This window comes from Pleurodeles waltl, chromosome 2_1, assembly GCF_031143425.1.
Source record: "Pleurodeles waltl isolate 20211129_DDA chromosome 2_1, aPleWal1.hap1.20221129, whole genome shotgun sequence".
NCBI classification, from domain to species: domain Eukaryota; kingdom Metazoa; phylum Chordata; class Amphibia; order Caudata; family Salamandridae; genus Pleurodeles; species Pleurodeles waltl.
In genome coordinates, this window is record NC_090438.1 from 104,028,910 (window position 1) to 104,044,970 (window position 16,061).

Here is a 16,061-nt window from a genome sequence, read left to right on the forward strand (position 1 = left end):
TTTGTGTTGGGGGGCGGCCCCTTGGGCAAGGGTCGCCCCCAGGGGCCCTCATGTATTTTTGGGCAGTTCTGCCCCCCTTGGGGGCAGAGAGGCCTATTTTTTTTAGGCCTTTCTGCCCCCAAGGGGGGCAGAATCCCAATAGCGCCAGAAATAGTATGTATGTATGTGTGCTTTGTGTTGGGGGGTGGCCCCTTGGGCAAGGGTCGCTCCCCCCAGGGGCGCAATGTATTTATTGTCGTTTCTGCCCCCCTTGGGGGCAGATTGGCCCTATTTTTAGGCCGATCTGCCCCCAAGGGGGGCAGAAAGCCACTAGACACCAGGGATTTTATTGTTGATGTGTATTTTTTGTGTTGGGGGGCGGCCCCTTGGGCAAGGGTCGCCCCCAGGGGCCCTCATGTATTTTTGGGCAGTTCTGCCCCCCTTGGGGGCAGAGAGGCCTATTTTTTTTAGGCCTTTCTGCCCCCAAGGGGGGCAGAATCCCAATAGCGCCAGAAATAGTATGTATGTATGTGTGCTTTGTGTTGGGGGGTGGCCCCTTGGGCAAGGGTCGCTCCCCCCAGGGGCGCAATGTATTTATTGTCGTTTCTGCCCCCCTTGGGGGCAGATTGGCCCTATTTTTAGGCCGATCTGCCCCCAAGGGGGGCAGAAAGCCACTAGACACCAGGGATTTTATTGTTGATTTTTATTTTTTGTGTTGGGGGGTGGCCCCTTGGGCAAGGGTCGCCCCCAGGGGCCCACATGTATTTTTGGGCAGTTCTGCCCCCCTAGGGCGCAGATATGCCTATTTTTTAGGCCTTTCTGTCCCCAAGGGGGGCAGAATCCCCATAGCGCCAGGGATACTATGTATGTGTGTGTGTGCTTTGTGTGGGGGTGTGGCACCTTGGGCAAGGGTCGCCCCCCCCCAAATGGTGCAATGTAATCTGGGTGATTTCTGCCCCCTCCCCTTGGGGGTAGATTGGCCTATTTTTTTTTTAGGCCCATCTTCCCCCAAGCAGAGAAGACTAGACACGGGAAAATGAAAAAATGGTTAGTGGCGGAGTGTTTGTCAACTGGCGAAGTATTTACTTTTATGATAATAACAGTTTTTCTCCTTTTTGTTTTAGTTCAAAGCTTTTGCTGACTTTGCTGTGGCTTGTTGCAGTTTTGGCAGTAGTTGTCCTGCGGTTTGCGTAGTTGCATGTTTTAGGTAAGTAAATAAATTTACTCCAAGTGAGTATTGTTGCAATGCATGAATGACATGTTTGTAGGTGGTGTACTGAATGCAGGATTGTGTGTGAAATTGTCCTTAGAGTTATGCACAATGATTATTGTGTTGTCTTATGTCTAATTTGCTTTTTTTTTTTCTCTTTTTAGTGGGATATCGTTGGTGATTGCTGTGGCTGTGCAGAGTAGTTGCTGGTGAGTCAAGCTTTTTCAGGCAAGTGAGCAGTATAGTTTTTGAGTTTATAATTCTTAGTGATAAACCTATACTTTGTTACTTATCTTACACAGTGCTGGTTGTTGGTGGTGTATTTGTCCAGTTAATTTTAGTAGGAAGGATCATGGCCAGCCGTAGGATGACCGCTCAGCAGGTTGTTAGTGTGCTTTTTGAGTCATCTTCTGACCATGAATATGAGACTGACTCTGCATCTGAGGCAGAGGAGGAAGTGCAGGATTCTGGAAGTGAATTTTCTGTCAGAGATGAATCATCTGATGATGAAGCCACTCTCAGTGCTGATGAAGGGCCTGTTTTAGAGGAGGACAGTGATGTGCCAATGGTGCAGGAGCCAGCGGCTGAAAGGCTTCCCATTGGAAGACCTGACGCATGGGTTGCACCAAACATGGAGCAGCCACAGTTGCCTGCGTTTACTGGTTTTCCAGGGTGTCGAGTTAATACGGAAAACTTTTTGCCCGTCAACTTTTTTGAGTTGTTTATGGACGATATATTTTTGGAAGAGATTGTTGAGCAGACTAATTTGTATGCACAGCAGTTTTTGAGGGACAACGCTGCCAGACTTAGGCCACACGCTAGAGCTAGCCGGTGGATTCCCACAAATCTGGAAGAGTTGAAAAAGTTCTTGGGTTTAACTTTTTTGATGGGGCTGATAAGGAAGCCGTCGCTGTCTTCATATTGGTCTACTAGTCCCTTGATGGCAACTGCTATATTTCCTGCCATCATGAGTCGTAACCGGTATGAGCTTCTTCTTCGGATGTTGCATTTTGTAGATAATGCTTTAGCCTTGCCACGAGATCATCCTGATTCTGACCGTCTTTTTAAGATTAGACCTGTCCTTGATCATTTGGTAGATCGGTTTTCAGAGATCTATGTTCCAGGGAAAGAAATATCTGTAGATGAGTCTTTGGTCCTGTTCAAGGGTCGTTTGGTTTTTAGGCAGTACATTCCTAGCAAGAGGGCACGGTATGGAATTAAATTGTATATGCTGTCAGAAAGTAGTACAGGATATGTTTATAATTTCCGGGTCTACACTGGTAGGGATTCCAATATTGACCCCCCTGGTTGTCCTCCCACTTTTGGAGTTAGTGAGAAAATTGTGTGGGAACTTGGTAGACGACTGTTTAACAAAGGTCACCATTTATATGTAGATAACTTCTACACTGGAGTTCGGTTGTTCAAGGAGTTGTTCAGAGTGGACACTGTTGCTTGTGGCACAATCCGCTCTAATCGGAAAGGCTATCCAAAAGAGCTTGTCTGTAAAAAACTTGAGAAGGGACAGTGCAGTGCCTTGCGGAATGATGAGCTGCTAGCTCTGAAATTTGTAGACAAGAGGGATGTATACATGCTAAGCACCATCCATGATGAGAGTACTTCACCTGTGGCTGTTTGGGGTCAGGTTGCCGAAGTGCGCAAACCTGTGTGCATCTTAGACTATAATAAGCACATGGGTGGTGTTGATAGAGTAGATCAGAGGTTAGAACCTTACACTGCTGCTCGTAAGTCTTATGTGTGGTATAAGAAATTAGCGCTTCACTTGTTCCACTTGGCAACTTTTAATGCTTTTGTTGTGTTTAAGGATAGTTCTCCAGAGTCAAGGATGACATTTGTGAAATTTCAGGAGTCTATCATAGCTAGCCTTGTTGTGCTGGAACAGGCAAGAGTTCCTAGAGAAGCAGTGGTGGAGGATGTGGCTAGATTGAAAGATCGTCACTTTGCTGAGCACATTCCTCCCACGGCCAAAAAAAACTTTCCTGCTAAGAGATGTAGAGTCTGTGCTCGAAGAGGTATCAGGAAGGAGACTAGGATGTACTGCCCTGATTGTCCTTCAAAGCCTGGGCTGTGTGTGGGTGGCTGTTTCAGGAGCTACCACACACAGAAGAATTATTGGGAAATTCCGTGAGCGTAAACTGGTGTTTTATATTTTTATATGTTCGGTTTCACGGTTGGCATTAGTCATGTATTCAGTTAGAGCTTTTGTGTTTGTAGTTTTGTACTAATTTATGATTAGTGGTTTCTTTGTTGTTTAAAAACAAAAAAAAGGGGATGGCATGTGTAGAGTGGCGCTTGGCTGGCGGCGTGGGTGTGGTGGCGCTTGGCTGGCGGTGTGTGTGGGGTGGCGCTTGGCTGGCGGTGTGTGTGGGGTGGTGCTTGGCTGGCGGTGTGTGTGGGGTGGCGCTGGGCTGGCGGTGTGTGTGGGGTGGCGCTGGGCTGGCGGTGTGTGTGGGGTGGCGCTGGGCTGGCGGTGTGTGTGGGGTGGCGCTTGGCTGGTGGTGTGGGTGGGGTGGCGCTTGGCTGGCAGTGCCGGCCAAACGCCAGTCCACACACTCATCAGCTGGTGTGATTGCTGTATCAGGCATGTGGGCGTATGAAAGTGATGGGCCCTTGACTGGCGCTGTCTGTGGATGCGAGTCTTGTAATGTGCTGGGCCCGTGGCTGGCGGCGTGAATGGTCTAGTGCATGTCATGTATGAAAGGTGTGTGAATGGACTGTAAAGCGGTTGGTGCCTTGTCGTGGCTTTACAGCTCACGAGCTGTGAGTCATTGGTTCAGTTTTTTGGCCTTTCAGTTATTACCAGTGCATTTCACTTTTGTGAAATCTCTTGTTAATAAAATTTGATCTACTGAACCATCACTCACCCTCGTGCCAAATCCAACCAGTATGTGTGGTACAAATGACAAAACCTGCTCTGCTGTAATCAGGCGTCGCAGCACACTTGAGACACGCTAGGTGCCTCAGGTGGGACCCCGATGATGAAGCATGCCACCAACTTGGTTGGTGGGTGAGGGGTCTTCTTCACATAACCTAAGTGTGTTTCTTTTCACAATTTTAGTGTTTGGCACATCACGGACGTATGTGCACACATCAAAGTGATATATTCCAAAAATACCTGTGTTTGGGGGGGGAGGGCCCACCTATGTTTTTGGTCCTGGGTGCGGCCGTCATGTAGGGAAACCTACAAAACCCAGAAACTTTTTAAAACTAGGCACCCCAAGGAGTCTAGGGAGGTGTGGCTTGTGTGGCTCCCCCAACATTTTCTTACCCAGACTCCTCTGTAAACCTCACAATTTGCATAAAAAAGCATATTTTTCTTAGTAGGATCACCGCTCCAGCACAAAATTCCTACTCCCCAGTTTTCCCCTCAGTCTCCCAAGTAAAATGACACCTCACTTATGTGGGTCCCCAAAGCAGAGTCCGTCTAAAGATGTATAAAAGAATATGCCCTTATAAACTTGCTGTGCTATCCCTTCTATCCCTTCAGGTTTTGGGCCTTATTATGTTGCAGGCACCTGGGCCACCCACACAAGTGAGGTATCATTTTTATCGGGAGACTTGGGGGAACGCTGGGTGGAAGGAAATTTGTGGCTCCTATCAGATTCCAGAACTTTCTGCCACAGAAATGTGAGGAACATGTGTTTTTTTAGCCAAATTTTGAGGTTTGCAAAGGATTCTGGGTAACAGAACCTGGTCCGAGCCCCGCAAGTCACCCCTCCTTGGATTCCCCTAGGTCTCTAGTTTTCAGAAATGCACTGGTTTGGTAGGTTTCCCTAGGCGCCGGGTGAGCTACAGGCCAAAATCCGCAGGTAGGCACTGTTTTCTCCCAAAATTGTGGATGTGTCCACGTTGCGCTTTGGGGTGTTTCCTGTCGCAGGCGCTAGGCCTACCCACGCAAGTGAGGTATCATTTTTATCGGGAGACTTGGGGGAACGCTGGGTGGAAGGAAATTTGTAGCTCCTCTCAGATTCCAGAACTTTCTGCCACAGAAATGTGAGGGACATGTGTTTTTTTAGCCAAATTTTGAGGTTTGCAAAGGATTCTGGGTAACAGAACCTGGTCCGAGCCCCGCAAGTCACCCCTCCTTGGATCCCCCTAGGTCTCTAGTTTTCAGAAATGCACAGGTTTGGTAGGTTTCCCTAGGTGGCGGCTGAGCTAGAGGCCAAAATCTACAGGTAGTCACTTTGCTAAAAACAGCTCTGTTTTCTGTGATATGTCCACGTTGTGTTTTGGGGCATATCCTGTCGCGGGCGCTAGGCCTACCCACACAAGTCAGGTATCATTTTTATCGGGAGACGTGGGGGAACGCTGGGTGGAAGGAAATTTGTGGCTCCTCTCAGATTCCAGAACTTTCTGCCACAGAAATGTGAGGAACATGTGTTTTTTTAGCCAAATTTTGAGGTTTGCAAAGGATTCTGGGTAACAGAACCTGGTCCGAGCCCCGCAAGTCACCCCTCCTTGGATCCCCCTAGGTCTCTAGTTTTCAGAAATGCACAGGTTTGGTAGGTTTCCCTAGGTGGCGGCTGAGCTAGAGGCCAAAATCTACAGGTAGTCACTTTGCTAAAAACAGCTCTGTTTTCTGTGATATGTCCACGTTGTGTTTTGGGGCATATCCTGTCGCGGGCGCTAGGCCTACCCACACAAGTGAGGTATCATTTTTATCGGGAGACGTGGGGGAACGCTGGGTGGAAGGAAATTTGTAGCTCCTCCCAGATTCCAGAACTTTCTGCCACAGAAATGTGAGGAACATGTGTTTTTTTAGCCAAATTTTGAGGTTTGCAAAGGATTCTGGGTAACAGAACCTGGTCCGAGCCCCGCAAGTCACCCCTCCTTGGATTCCCCTAGGTCTCTAGTTTTCAGAAATGCACAGGTTTGGTAGGTTTCCCTAGGTGGCGGCTGAGCTAGAGGCCAAAATCTACAGGTAGTCACTTTGCTAAAAACAGCTCTGTTTTCTGTGATATGTCCACGTTGTGTTTTGGGGCATATCCTGTCGCGGGCGCTAGGCCTACCCACACAAGTGAGGTATCATTTTTATCGGGAGACGTGGGGAAACGCTGGGTGGAAGGAAATTTGTAGCTCCTCTCAGATTCCAGAACTTTCTGCCACAGAAATGTGAGGAACATGTGTTTTTTTAGCCAAATTTTGAGGTTTGCAAAGGATTCTGGGTAACAGAACCTGGTCCGAGCCCCGCAAGTCACCCCTCCTTGGATCCCCCTAGGTCTCTAGTTTTCAGAAATGCACAGGTTTGGTAGGTTTCCCTAGGTGGCGGCTGAGCTAGAGGCCAAAATCTACAGGTAGTCACTTTGCTAAAAACAGCTCTGTTTTCTGTGATATGTCCACGTTGTGTTTTGGGGCATATCCTGTCGCGGGCGCTAGGCCTACCCACACAAGTGAGGTATCATTTTTATCGGGAGACGTGGGGGAACGCTGGGTGGAAGGAAATTTGTAGCTCCTCTCAGATTCCAGAACTTTCTGCCACAGAAATGTGAGGAACATGTGTTTTTTTAGCCAAATTTTGAGGTTTGCAAAGGATTCTGGGTAACAGAACCTGGTCCGAGCCCCGCAAGTCACCCCTCCTTGGATTCCCCTAGGTCTCTAGTTTTCAGAAATGCACAGGTTTGGTAGGTTTCCCTAGGTGGCGGCTGAGCTAGAGGCCAAAATCTACAGGTAGTCACTTTGCTAAAAACAGCTCTGTTTTCTGTGATGTGTCCACGTTGTGTTTTGGGGCATATCCTGTCGCGGGTGCTAGGCCTACCCACACAAGTGAGGTACCATTTTTATCGGGAGACTAGGGGGAACATAGATTAGTAAAACAAGTTCTATTGCCCCTTGTCTTTCTCTACATTTTTTCCTTCCAAATATAGGAGTGTGTGTAAAAAAGACATCTATTTGAGAAATTCCCTGTAATTCACGTGCTACTATGGTCACCCCGGAATTCAGAGATGTGCAAATAACCACTGCTCCTCAACACCTTATCTTGTGCCCTTTTTGGAAATGCAAAGGTTTTCTTGATAGCAATTTTTTACTCCTTATATTTCAGCAAATGAGTTGCTGTATACCCGGTATAGAATGAAAACGCACTGCAGGGTGCAGCTCATTTATTGGCTCTGGGTTCCTCTGGTTCTTGATGAACCTACAAACCCTATATATCCCCGCAACCAGAGGAGTCCAGCAGACGTAACGGTATATTGCTTTCGATAATCTGACATTGCAGGGAAAAGTTACAGAGTAAAAAGTAGAGAAAAATTGATGTTTTTTTCACCTCAATTTCAATATTTTTCTTTTTCAGCTGTTATTTTCTGTAGGAAACCCTTGTAGGATCTACACAAATGACCCCTTGATGAATTCAGAATTTTGTCTACTTTTCAGAAATGTTTAGGTTTCTGGGATCCAGCATTGGTTTCATGACCATTCCGGTCACTGACTGGAAGGAGGCTGAAAGCACAAAAAATTGCACAAATGGGGTATGCCCCAGTACAATGCCAAAATTGTGTTGAAAAATTGGGTTTTCGGATTCAAGTCTGCCTGTTCCTGAAAGCTGGGAAGCTGCTGAGTTTAGCACCGCAAACCCTTTGTTGATGCCATTTTCAGGGGAAAAACCACAAGCCTTCTTCTGCAGCCCCTTTTTCCAATTTTTTTGAAAAAAACGAAATTTTCACTGTATTTTGGCCAATTTCTTGGCCTCCTTCAGGGGAACCCACAAAGTCTGGGTACCTTTAGAATCGCTAGGATGTTGGAAAAAAAGGACGCAAATTTGGCTTGGTTAGCTTATGTGGACAAAAAGTTATGAGGGCCTAAGCGCGAACTGCCCCAAATAGGCAAAAAAAGGCCTGGCACAGGAGGGGGAAAAGGCCTGGCAGCGAAGTGGTTAAATATATGAATGCAACCATGAAACTATTTGTGGCAAAGAAAGAAGGTCACTGTTTCAACAGAGTTACCATTTAGAGACCAGTTCTAGTTCTGTAATATATGTGAAAACTAAACAATAATCTTAAAATAAGTTCATTTTGAATCTGAGCTCCTTTCTTCCCAGAATGGGCATTTTACACTGAATAATCTAAACACCCACGTTCTACCGAATTTATAAGGTCATACTATTTCAATGAAGCACCACCAGTAAAATTCTAGGCTTGTATATTTACATCTATGGATGATTTATTTGGATGTATGCTTCATTTAACATTTAAAGTTTTGATGTGTTCTGTATTTAGATGTTTTGTCACTTTGAAGCTACATACGCCTCAAACGTTAAAGTTGCACTCTGCCTATGCCATAAAAAAAAAAAAGATTAATCAAAAAAAAATTAAATTAGAAATGCTGTTAATTTGAGTTTCACTTTGCAAAGAGCATGTTACATTTACCCTATAGTTCTAGTGGCTAGAATTCTTAAGGACTATGGGCAAGATGTACTAACATTAAGAATCCTAATTTCCTCATTGCAATTCTCTCTGAATCGGAATTAGGAAATCGGTATTCCTAATATAAGAAAACTCTTCTGAGTGTTTAATTAGCGATTCCTAGTGGGTCTCAAATAGACCTACCTCATGCATATTAATCATGATGGTAGCATTTTGTGACCCATTAGGAATCACAGCCATCACAGGGACGGTGGCCTGCTAGGGACAGCAGATCGCCATGTCTGTGGTTGCTTTATTAAAAAGCTGCCTTTTTGTTTAAATGCAGTCAGTTTTCCTTGAAGGAAAATGGAATGTGTTTAAAAAGAAAAAGAAAAAAAAAATCAAAAGTTTCATTTTTATTTTTTTAAGGGTAGGCAGTGGTTCCACTGTGCTTTGGTATTTGGAAGGAATGTCCTAAACACGCCCCTTCCAAATCAGGGGTGTGGAATTTAATAGAATATCTACTTGTCCACGGGACAGGTTGCTTCTTAAATCTACTTGTCCTGTAAAAAAAAATCTACTTATCCCTTTGGTGCCAAGCAGTGCGGCGACAAATTATGGCAGCAATATCATTATGTCAGAGCTCTGATAATAGCTTTTCTGATCATGCCATGGCTAATACTATAAGAGGGCTTAGAAACTTGCAGTGTCAATCCCTACTATAGCAATTGCCTTGGTTTGCTACCTTTCCCCAGATCTACGTACCGGGGCTGGAGGAAGCAGTAAATAATAGTTCCAGGGCTGGAAAGCCTTTGAGTCTGCAAACCTACTAACTTGCATGTTTAAAGGCTATTCACTAGCTCTTCCCTTATCTTTTCCCATACTGAGAAAGGTTGGAAATTTACTCCTGACAATGGCAGAAGTAGAAGTTCTTCCAGGATTGGGGGAAAAAAGTGGTCGAAGTCAACGTGAACGTGTGAATGCTCAACAGATTTCCGCATGAGCAAATCTATACATGTATATTTGCTTGTGCTATAATACAGTTAAACATTTTCTAGGAGTATAATTTCCTGGTTGACTTTTTTAAGTTCTTGTGAATTCATTAATGCCACTAATTCAAAGACATATAGCATGTGTGCACTTTTGTGACTTTCTTTAAGAATTGGGTTTCTAATTAGGTCTGTTGTTGACCAAGACATTTTGTTGCTATTAAAATTCTATTTATCTATCGGCTGGCTATACTATGAGTGATCACATTCTGCTGGTCCGCAAGGAGCATATTGGTACACAACGTAGTTTTGTTCAGTGCCAATAACTACTTTGGCAATCTGTGGCATAATGAAACTGTGGGGGCACTCTGCTAAAAACATGGAAAGTCCCCTCTACACTCAGGGCAGGTGCTTGCTGAGGGGGGTGGTTCCCCATATTTACAATTTGAGGCATAAAGCGCTCGTGATTTCTGCAGAACCACACTGCTATTTAGGTTAAAAAAAAAAGAGAAATCAAACACGTTTTCTCGGTTGTAGGGTCAGTAGTCTAGTCTCAAGACTATGTGCAATCCAGAACTTCGACCCTGCTGTATTATGCCCTGACTGAACATTTCGCGCTAAATAAATGCAGATAAACATACTATGAAAGGCACAGAGTGCACTTATGTTGAGAAAAGCACAATCAACTGTACCGCGCTTATCGTAAATTGGTGTGCTCTAGAACATGCCAGGTCAATAGTTAAAAAAATAGCACTTGCGCTTGTCGTAAACAAGCGCCGATTTGGTGGAGTAGAAGCAGCGCATGCGCGGACATCTTAGGCCTTGTACGTTATCAGCGGTCTCCCTCGTGGCTACTCCTAATGCACTCACTTTCAAGAAATGCAGTTTCCAGCAGTCGACCGATTTTATTAAAAGATGGCATTTGGTAAAGGTGCTCAACCCGGCGCTCCTGGCTGCCTCGAGTTCTTTGCATACATGGGATGATAATCATACAGCACATTAGCCAGACATTCTCAAATCCGTTCTTCTTGCCAGTTCTAACACAGTTGCGCATCACTCTCATGACAACAATGAAAACGAGCGTCAGCCAAGCGTGAAATAATGAACACAGCCTTGTCTCAAGGTTACACCGCCAGGTTAATCTGAAGAGTCTTCCTTTATTGCTGCAAAACTGAAACACCGCGAAACAATAGTGTACACGTGTTTACAGCTGCATCCTTAACCTGTGCAACCCAGACACAGCCCTGCCCATCCCCAAGTATTGCCCCCTGGCCTGTCTTCTTTGTGCAAGCCTCAACAGCGACACAGCTGCGTGCTGCTTTCCCATGTGACACACTTTATGGTTGATTTGACAATACAGGCATGTGCCAAACTGTACATCTATTGCACTTTTAACCAGCATCCTCCATTCACTTACTGGGACGGCTAGGAGTCTGCTGTCCCCCCTTTCTTAATGCGACAGAGAACAGCGTGAAGTGTACGCTCGTAACATGCACATGCGGAGTGGCAGGCCGATGTATCCATCAGCCACTAATGTTCGGTGTCTTTCAGCAGGACCCAATGGAAACACAGCGGCACTCCTCTTCTACTGCACGAGTGTGCACGCTGCAGGTGACACGAGTGCCTTCGTAAACCTTGTGCACACACCGATCAGTCGGCATTCGCTAACAGCTGGATTTATTGGGGCTTGAAGGAATGGAACTTCGTCGTTGCATTGCACCGTTATCACTCACTGCGGCACAAACCAATGCACACTGGAGCTTATCGCAGTACATGGAGATATGGACTTGAGAGCGCCGCACATACTTTAGAAGGACAGAATAATCAAGGGCCACTTTATTTCATCTGAATCAACATTGCCAGCGCTGAGCTTCTCGCTGTTTGCTCAGATCTGTTTGTAACATGCTTGATTTTAAAACAAGACAATGACGTACAATCGTAAAAATACTGCACACGCGTCAGTTAACATTTTCAGAATGATAGGGCAAACTGCCACAGCAGAACCATGCCACGCTCCTTACAATGCACCAATACAAACTGAGTTTATCATGCAAGAGCACACGCAGGATAGTAAACCTACGTTACACTTGTCTCCGGCCGCATAACCAAAAAGTCTTATTCCTAATGTAGTCAGTAGTCCCACAATGTTACATAGCACTAATATATTAATCTGAGGAATATAGAACTTGCAAACACTCCTATTGTAAACCAGACTCGTGTCAATATTTAAATTCACAAAATCAGTGCGAAAAGGAACTTGTGTACTATGATAGCGCTATGAAACCATACCCCGGCCATTACGCGAGCTACATAACCATGTATAACTACATGCGTGTTAGTCAATCTCCTTCAATAACTTGCAAAAGGCAACAGCATCACATTGTTACGTGCACAGATTCATTCACAATATAACCATAACACAATTAGTTCAAACGGTTACCCCACTGCTCACACACAACTACTATTATTCTAAAATTTCCCAAAAGTATTACTACCGGTAATAACAGTAAGCAGTTGCATATTTGGCTAATACTGTGCTGTGGTGAAAGCTACCACAATTTGTAATTGCTGTGCTATTGTAGTATAATTGACAAATGACTTTAGAGTGGGGTTGATCACAGACTACGAATGCACAAACAAGCAGAAAATTTGCCTATTTCATTCCACCTGGCGTCCTAATATTCTTAAACATTAAAGAGATCTGTTGACGGCCCGGTCCTTTGCAACACGTGCATCTTTGCAGCAGTAAGTCCCCTCCGGGCCCCCAATTCTTTATTTCTTGTCGCCCAGGCTAGCAGAAGCGCCCCTCTGCACCGCTCTCGTTGGAAAGGACACGACAGGGCTGCATCGCCAGTGCAGCTGGCCACAATGCCCTGCATTCATAGCCACCGGGCTCACACACTGACCTGCGACGGTGCACACCACACAATGCCACGCACAGCAGCACTGCCGCAGCAGGGTGCACGGAGGGGGGGGCTGAGTAAACAACACCACCACCCCCCTCCAGCCATGCCAGCCCCTCCTCTGGGAGCCCAAAATGGCCTTTCTCGGCGCATGCTGCTGCCACGGGGCCCCTTGCGCACCCAGGGCCGCGCTGCCCTTTGTTGCCCCCCTCGAGGCCCGCGGGGGCCGGCGGCCCCAGTGCCCCGCTGGGAGGGGGGGGTTCACAATGAACGGCACGAGCACTGCGGACACGGGCGGGATGCTGCAGTGCGCCTCCCCTGCACACAATGAGTCCGGGACCTACCTCCTCCGCGCCGGCCCGGCTCCCCCCTGCCGCCCGGCTGCTGCCGCGGGTCCCGCCGCAGTCACGGTCCCATGCCCTCCCGAGCCTGCTCCGGCCGCGGCAGGTGGACACGCCTCCCGGGGACGCTGCCGCTGCCCCTGGTGCTGAAGCTGCACACACGCCCCCCTCCTCCGGCCGCCAGCTGCTGCGGCGGTGCTGCGGTCCCCGCACGGCGGTCGGAGCCCGTGGGTACCAAGCCGCCCCCTTCCCCGCTAGCTCGCTGCCTCTGTTTTTTCCCTGCGGCGGCCACTGGGTCCCATCGCTGGGGAGGGGAGAGGGGCGAGCGGGGCAGCGGTGGGCGTCACGTGACCGCGTTTCGCACGTCAACGGCGAAAGTCGGCGCCTGCGTGGTGCGCCCGGCGCGAGGCCACGCCCTTCCTTCTGTGACAGCGCGGTTGGGGTGAGGGGGGAGCAGAGGGTGCCCTGGGAGGTGTCTGATTGGATCAGGGTCCCGCGAAGGGCGTGGCTTGGTGCGGGAGAAACTACAATGGAGCGAGCGTTCAGGATGGGGAGTGTGGTGTTCACTACAGGGGCTGATGCACCAGTGTCATGGATCAAAGACTTACACGCGCTGTAAATTTAGCAGTATTTATTAAGTAAAAGAAGGAGCTGCAGCTCGGCTAACCTGCTGCTCAGTTCTGGCTCTTGCATGGAATATCTTGACGAGTAAGGGCTGAATCCTTCTAAGCACGCATAATACACCCCCATTCACTTGACATATATATATTTTATTCTAACAAAGTACAAACTATATAAAAAAATACAAATAATAATTAATTATAGATGTATACCCTAAATCAATACCAAAGAAGTTATAGGAAATCTATTTACACACTATAGCCCTTCAATGTACAGAAAGTTAAAAGAGAACACTATTAGTATATTATGATGACTAGCTCATTATGATGATTAGTATATTATGATGACTAGTAATAATAATCTTTTAACAACCCGGGAGGTCTCCGGATATGTTTCTGTAGTTTGGATTCTCATGACATTTTATCAAACAGTGAACTACTTGACTTAGGAATATCTCCCACCAAAGGCACACCAGTTGTTCTTTCTTTAGTATCACCAACGTCTCTCATACTCAGCCATTTCCTGTGAGAAAGCTAACCTAAATACATCATTATTCTCATTATTTAAGTTGGAGTGAACAACTTCACTGTCATGATACTTATTGAGAGAAGCTGTATCGTTTACACCAGGAGTACCACATTGTTCCTAAGCATCCACACATAATCATATGGACTATGAGGTAACTGTTCCATACCAGAGGAGGAAGCATCTGAAGTGGAGCTCACAGCTATTCTCCTCAAATTCCACACTCTTCCGTCACCAAGTTATACTACATTTTTTATAACCTCAATTACTTTGATGTAGTTGACATTTTTATAACCTCAATTACTTTGATGTAGTTGACATTTTAGTATTTCCCTCATGTCATAGCGATCATCTATATGTGACACTTTTTGCATTATGTTAATCAGAGTACTAACAGTTTGGTTGTAAAGTGATGCACTGAGAAGCCATGTTACTGTGCATTCATTCTAGTCTAACTGATGAAATAGTTATTGAGTTTCATGTTTGAATAATTAATTCATCATCATGTTATATTTTAGAGTGCAAGCTAGCAGGCTGTATTAAAACAATATTAGATTTCTAATGGGAAATGTTTTAACATCGTATGCAAAGTCAGAGAAATGTAGGTCTGTGCCATATTAGCAGAAATGTATTAAAAGTGTTAATTCACTTGAAATCACTGCAACATGGATGTTAATGACAGTTTATTAATCATTGGGACAGGATTCACCAATACGCTGTACAGTATTTCTTTTTTTAACTTTTACCATATTCCAACTACATAATTCCACATATTTACAATTTGAGGCATAAAGCGCCTGTGATTTTGTGTTTTGAAATGTGTTTTATTTGCATGATTTAATGTGCTGTTTTACTTCATTTCATTAGCCTAAGTGACCTGTAACCTGTAGGGTTTTCCCTTGCCTAAACTAGCTGAACCTAAATTATTTAAATTGTTTCAATGCTTATTAACACTGAGCAATTCTAGTTTTCTGTACATCATGCTATTCTTCTCATGTTTTGTATTCTATTTATGGAGTGCTTAGTTCTTCTAATGTTAGTCTGTTTAAGCTTATTTCTTTGCCTGGGCCAACCTTTGCCGATTTTGTATCTTTATAACTATAACTTTCGCTTGAGAGTTGTCTAAGCCCTTACTTAGACTCAAAGTCTTGGACTTTATTTCTGACTGGACTTTTCCTTGTATGGCTACAATGGTCATACTGTGTAGCTGAATTGGGTTGTATTGAATTTTAATGACTTGTTCTCCACACCCTCATGCTGGGTCCAAAGATTCATTGACCTTGTCAGGTGATGATTCCTGCGAAGGAAGAAATGCATCAACAGGTTCATAAAATTAACTCTCTCCTTTATAAACTTTACAGGGTTTCTTATCAGGCAACCACTGACCAATCATAATAAAACTTTCTTTAGTATTATGTTTTTGGTCATACAGCAATTTGTTCCTGAATTAGGTATTCACAATTCTCTCACACACATAATCGACAGACCACTGTTGTACTTTGGCCTCAAATAACCACTCAGAGTTATATTTTGTTCTCAGATTTCTCTCCCTCTTTAATACAAATGGAGAAAATCCTGTTACTTCATTTTTTAGATATCCTATAAGCCAATACCATTTTCTCCACTTGAAATTCCAAAGTATGACATCTACATTGCTAACTGGATTGTATTCTTAGTAACTTTGATAACATTTTCAATCGTACCATTTCCACTGGGATTAAATAATAAAGTGGTTCTGTGAGTAATGCCTAGTGTGGCAAAATAGTCTTTGGCTTTATTGGATAACAGTTGCACCCCATTAGTCACTCAGTATGTTTAAGGAATACCCTCATATGAGAATAGCTCATCTAAAAACAGTAAAACAATATACGTATCTGCTTCATTCATCATTTTCACTAAAGGCCAACACGAAACTAAATCAATTACAGCCACTACATACTCCTGAGATTCCCTAACGGGACCCTTAATGTCTAGAGCCATATTCTCCCATGGCGACTTAGGCATTTGAAATGCTCCCATTGGTGGTCTTAATGTTTTAAAGAAGTTAGCTCCAATACAAATTAAGAAATTACACACAAACCTCTCAATTTTCAAATCTATGCCAGGGCACCAAAATGATGTTTTAACATTTGTTTTAT

At 45.1% G+C, this 16,061-nt stretch overlaps 1 protein-coding gene across 4 annotated transcripts in view; it reads right to left on the reverse strand.

Moving 5' to 3' along the window:
* Positions 1–13,137, reverse strand: part of NEXMIF (neurite extension and migration factor) — an 801,617-nt gene extending 788,480 nt beyond the window's left edge. For all 4 annotated transcript variants that reach the window (XR_011199139.1, XM_069210975.1, XM_069210943.1 and 1 more), the window contains exon 1: positions 12,781–13,137. The gene's annotated coding sequence lies outside the window, so the exon portion shown is untranslated. The remainder of the gene's footprint in view (positions 1–12,780) is intronic.
* Between the last annotated feature and the right edge of the window lie 2,924 nt (positions 13,138–16,061).